Here is a 6,000-nt window from a genome sequence, read left to right as displayed (position 1 = left end):
GGTGACAGTGGATGGAGGGGCATGAGGTGTTAAGGATCAAATTCAGGGCCTCCTGCACTCAAGGCATGACCTTCTGCCTTTCAAGATCTCTCCCTAGCTCTCTCTAAACCTTAAAATGATTTTTTTCCCTTTTTCCTCTTTTTTTTGGGGGGGGGGTTTGGGACTTTTTGGGTCATGCCTGGCGATGCACAGGGGTTACTCCTGGCTCTGCACTCAGGAATTACTCCTGGCAGTGCTCAGGGGACCATATAGGATGCTGGGAATTGAACCCTGGTCGGCCGTGTGCAAGGCAAATGCCCTACCCGCTGTGCTATCTATCACGCCAGCCCCTAAACCTTAAAATTATTTTTAAAGAAACCAAAGTCAGTTTAATTTAAGGGAAAATTAGATATTTCAATAGATAAACCCAAACCACCTACAGCCCAAGCCAGAGTCACTGTTAATTACCATCACTAAGGTTTTTTGTTTTTTTTTTTTCTGGTAAGTGCAAGCAGCTTCAGTCAAACCCAAACCATCAGTATTTGTACTTGTTTTGTTTTTTGTTTTGCTGAACACAGAGGAAGGACAAGCAGCATTGAGCAGCAGAGTCAAGGTTGAAACATCTTCTCCATCCTTTAAGTTTTAGTTGTTGATAAATTTACTCCACTCTGGACACCACCCCCACCCTAATTTAATGAACTTGTTTTCTGGTTTTCCAGACTACCCAAATCTCCCATTATTCAATCTCAGCAATCTCTGCTGCTTGCTTCTTCACACCATCTCTCCCTAAAGAACGTCAATTCTGTAATGATTGCCTAATCATTTCCTTCGGGTGCAGAAGTAGGCTATGTCTGTGCTGTTCCACTGTCTCCTTAGCACTTAGCTCAGCGCCCAGCACTAAGGGATTCTCAATAAATACTTATTGACTGGATGGACACCATCCCACAGGAGACTTAGCATGCCCCTCTTAAAGCCTTTCAGATGACACTGCAGAGGAGACTGAATTGCAAAAATGCCTTTCTAACCCATGAACACCATTTCCATTTGCTTTAGGTGTGTCTGGAACAGAGTGAACAGCTTCTAACAAAACCCATCCAGGAACAACTTATAACAAAACTCTTTCAATGGCTCCATTTCTTTTCTTTTTTCTTTTTCTTTCTTTTTTTTTTTTTTTGCTTTTTGGGTCACACCTGGCAATGCACAGGGGTTACTCCTGACTTTGCACTCAGGAATTATTCCTGTAGGTGCTCAGGGGACCATATGGGATGCTGGGAATCGAACCCAGTTCGGCCACGTGCAAGGCAAATGCCTTACCAGCTGTACTATCACTCCAGCCCCCTCAATGGCTCCATTTCTATGTGAAGGCTCAGGCCACTCTGGGGATGGCTCACACTGATACTCCATTTTGGGGTCATCTATAACCCTAACTTAGAGCACAGAATTTCTTTCCTTTACAGGGTTCTCCTCACTCTTCTCTCATCTTTCCTAAATAAAACCACTTTGCTTCTGGAACCAGAGCAATAGAACAGTGAGTAAGGTATTTGCCTTGCTTGCGACCTCCCAGGGTTCTAGCTTCAGCACTGCGAATAGTCCCCTGAGCCAGGAGTGATCCCTGAGCACAAAGCTGGGAGTGAGCCCTGAGTACCACTGGGTGTGGGCCCAAAACAAAAACAAACAACCTTTGCTTTACACACACACACACACACACACACACACACACACACACACACACAATAAATAAATAAAATTCTAAACAGTAAAGCAACTTTTACAAAGAAGACTGAATCTTCTTATCCAAAGGCCCAGATCTTATCAGAGAATGCCCCCAGCAAAAACAAACAAACAAACAAACAAACAAAAACCCAACCCTAAAATGAGAAGTAAGGGAAAGTAAATAAGATGCTAAATATAGAAGTAAAGGGAAACCGCATCTGTGATTCCAACCCCTCTTCAGCCAGTCTTACTATTCTCGGATGTAGTAACATTCTGACACCATGAACCTTAACTCCACAGCATTTTGCTAAAATGGGCAGGGTGATAGTATGTACCCACCTGAGACCTAATCTAGGCCATTGCAGCTTCAGCCTTAGAATCTTTAGGAATGCTTCTATTTTACACCAGTAACTGAGAACAGGGGTGTTGGACTACACGGAGCTTAGGTTTATCAGGTTGCACCCATCACAGTGCTCCCGAGTCACTCCCATTACTTTGTCTGTCTGTAACCTCTTCTATGCTCTCTTCCCCAACCAATTCGTAAGGTCTCATCCTGCTTAGACACTGAAGCTGTACTGTAAGTTAATATTGCCTTTCTCCTCTCCCTATGTCTTTTGAGCAGTTTACTTAAATGCAATGTCCTTTTTGTATAGATACAGGAAGATAATTAATTAATATTATGCCTTATAACTTAGGAATTGATTGGCTTTGAATATTATTCACTCCTGGGCATCTGCCTTCTCTACTTAAGCCTCAGTTGCCCTCACTTCCTAGCACCCCAAGGGCAGGGTCCCGACGTGGGACTGGATGGAACCAGGGCAAGCCGGTAAGTTATGTGCTACCCTGGCATCGCGATGGGCCAGGCCAAGGTGCCACGATTCTTAACTATAAGTTAAGAATTTGATCATAGGCAAATGCTGTCATGATCCAAAAGTAACGACGAGACTAGGACCCTGCTGCTAGGAACAGGAAAGATATCTGGCCTGAGCACTGCAGTCTGAGATCGAGATGGCCCTAGGAGAGCAATTCTATAAGCTCAAAGTATTTCTTACTGTGTCCATATGAAATGATTAATATTATGTATGCTTATGTCGGTTGGACAAGGAGAGGAGAAATACGTCCTAGAAACAGTTTTCCTATGTGTCCTGACTAGCTTGGATGAGACTGAACCTTTCTCCCCTCCAAACTGCCTTCAGTAAATGATTTCAGTATATTGAGGCAGTTTCTCTTATCTCACAGGAACCTAGCTGGCCTTAGGTATACAGATCCCAGGCTCTAAGCCAGGCCTGATCTTTGGGATATAGTTGCCTGGCTCCAGGCTGGCTGATTTTGGAGATGTAGATTCCAAGCTCTAGCAGACTGGTCTTTGTTGTGCTAATCTAAGTGCTTGTAGCTTGTAAAAAGGTGAGGCCAGGATTACTGGCCTACAATGGATGTAAGGAAACAATGTGGATGTAAAGAAACAATGTATGGTTTGCCGCCTCATTGTTCTTTCTGTAACTCCTCTTGATGACATCACTATATTGCGCCCTTTAGAGGTACTATGATCTATATAAGGGAGATTTCAGGGCTCTCGGGTGGACACGTGCATCAGAGAACCTGGGAAGATGGGGCTGAGGACAGAAGCTGAGAGAACAAAGGTGCACGTGCTTGAGGATTCCTGAGGCCTCCATGACATACATCTCTTCCATGTAATAAACTGCTGCTAAGACCAACCAGCCTGGCCCCCGTTTCCTTCCTTCGCCTGACCATCGCCATCGACCTCCGTGGAGTGGGGAAACGGCCTTACCGCCGGCCTTTTTATTTTTTGTGTGTTTACGTACTGTGATGGGTGCAACCTGATAAACCTAAGCTCCGTGTACTCCAACACAGGGGCAGGGCTGGTGGTGAAATATTATGCCAGGTTCCTGCTGAGACATGTGACTCGGAATTGAGTGGGAAGCAAGTAAGTGCTTTGAGTTGAGTTTATCTCCAAGTCTAACTGGGAAGTTTCTTACTTTTATTATTATTTTGTCTTAGAATAAGAGGCTCAGAAGGTACTCAGGTATTGTTGCTGGTGTACGCTTGGGAGCCCACTCCTGGCAGTGCTGGGGTGACTATGAGGCACCATGGACTGAACCCAGTGCTCCTGCATGCAAAACATGTACTCCAGCCCCTTGAATGAACTCTACAGCCTTCAAACTACTTTTAATTTCTTTTTTTTTTTTAAATAAACAGATTTTATTTGGAGGATTTTTAAGGTATGGAGGGGGCGAGAGTGAGAGAGAGTAACATACTCAAGAGAACACAGGCTTCTCCAAGGGCGGAGAGAGCCTCTACACATATACCAGCATTAGGTACAAAAGCATGAAAGTACACATGCGGGCGACACATGTGCTTGGGCACCACATGTGTTCTTGGCCATGTGGGCACAAGCAGCACTTGGGCTCAGGCAGCATATGTGTCTATTTTTAATTTCTTATTTTGGGACAGAGCTAGCAATCAAACCCAGGACCTCATACATGCAACTGCTGTGTGAGTAGAAGTATAAGTCAAACTTTGGAGCAGCAGGGTTTTATTTGTTTATGTGGTGCTGGGGACTGAACTCAGGGTCTCACACATGCAAATCAAGTGCTTTGCCACAAAGCTACTTCCCAGATCCTTACGTTTTTTATTTGTTTGTTTGGTGGCCAGCAGTGTTCAAAGGTTGCTCCTGGTTTTGTGTTAATTGATTACTCCTGGTGATGCTCAGGTGATCATATGTAGTGCCACAGATCAAATCCAGGCCTTAACCCCAGTACTATCTCTCTGGTTCCCTGGACCTTACTATCTTATGTTCTCCTCTGACCCCACCCCATCGCTCGGTACTGAAATTTTGGTATAGTCTTTTTTACATGGGCGCTGAAAAGATTTTCTTCTATTGCTTATTCAAAGGTAGCAACTTTCAAATTTGAGATAGGAAACTGGCAGGATGCAGTCTCACACATGTTCTTCACCATAGGCTGGCACCCTGCAACGGATCCCCAAATGTGGTTTTGAATCTGTTAAAACTAGATGACATCCAAAGATAACCACCTGACCTGCTTTTGCTCTTTATTCCCTAACTGTAACATGTTAGCATTGTAAGTCATATGCCTTCAATGGTATGTGGTATGACAGTTTACAGTCACTACGATAATAGGGTATTATATATAACTAAAAGGGGTGGAACCCAGTTTCTGAGAAAACCTCTCCCATGTGTAAGAAAACTCATGAATAAAGTTCCTGCTTTGCATATAATCAAAAACATATTATTAATGGCCTTTTTTTTGGTTGTTTTTTCTTTGGAAACACACCTGGAAATGCTGAGGGGCTATTCCCAGTTCAATGCTTGGGGTCACTCTTGGTGGTATTTGGGGGGGGGGCATGTGATCATGGGGCTTGAACCTGCTGGGTCTCTTGCATGCAAAGCATGTGCTAAGACCATTGAGCTTGTCCAAAGTTCCATTTCGTGTCCAAAGTCAAGTACTCACTTTGCTTGCAGCTTGGGGCCCCTTTGATAATGCTCTTGCCTTCTTTTGTCTATATTAAAATCACAACTTTAATTATTTTTATGGAGGAATAAATGATTAACTCACCTCTATAAAAGGCTCTTATTCTGACAACCTTCAGACTAATTAGCAGAATCAATGCAAACCACACATATGTACACTTATGAATTCTCTCAAACTCACTCTTCCTTCTTTAGGAGTAGCATTTCCCCACTGTATTCTGGTGGACGGCTCCTTGCCACCTTCCTGGTCTCTGCTTAAATGTCACTTACTTAGGCTTAGTCTGGCCTCTCAATGCAATTAATTCCCTCCTCCATCAGTGTCTTTAATAATTCCTCGTTTGCTTTGTAGTGCAAGGATTTGAACCCAGAGCCTCATACATGTGATCCTATAACTTTCCCTCATACCATTTATTATAAGTCTTCTTAATACTGATTGAGTTCATTCACTTAATTTGGTTCATTCCACTAGACTATAAGGTACCTAGAATCACCTTGGGACCATGTTTGCTTTGTTCACCTTTATATTACTACAGCCTCTCTAGTAATAGACTGACATATAATGGCTGCACCACACACACACACACACACACACACACATACACTCAACACACCACAAACACACACCTACTGAATTAATGAATATTTTCTTGGTTGTTTCATTTACACAAGTTTTTTTCCATTGCATTTTAGTTCCCTTTATTGTATGCAACCCCAAAGGGCAGAAAATGACAATGCCCCATCCTCCCATCACTAAGTATTGAGATGGCAATTTCTTTGTTGAAAAGCTGCTGTCTTCT

Source organism: Sorex fumeus, unplaced genomic scaffold, assembly GCF_029834395.1.
Source record: "Sorex fumeus unplaced genomic scaffold, SorFum_2.1 ptg000098l, whole genome shotgun sequence".
Taxonomy (NCBI): Eukaryota; Metazoa; Chordata; class Mammalia; order Eulipotyphla; family Soricidae; genus Sorex; species Sorex fumeus.
The sequence above is the reverse complement of the archived record's forward strand: the minus strand, read 5'-3'. Positions refer to the sequence as shown.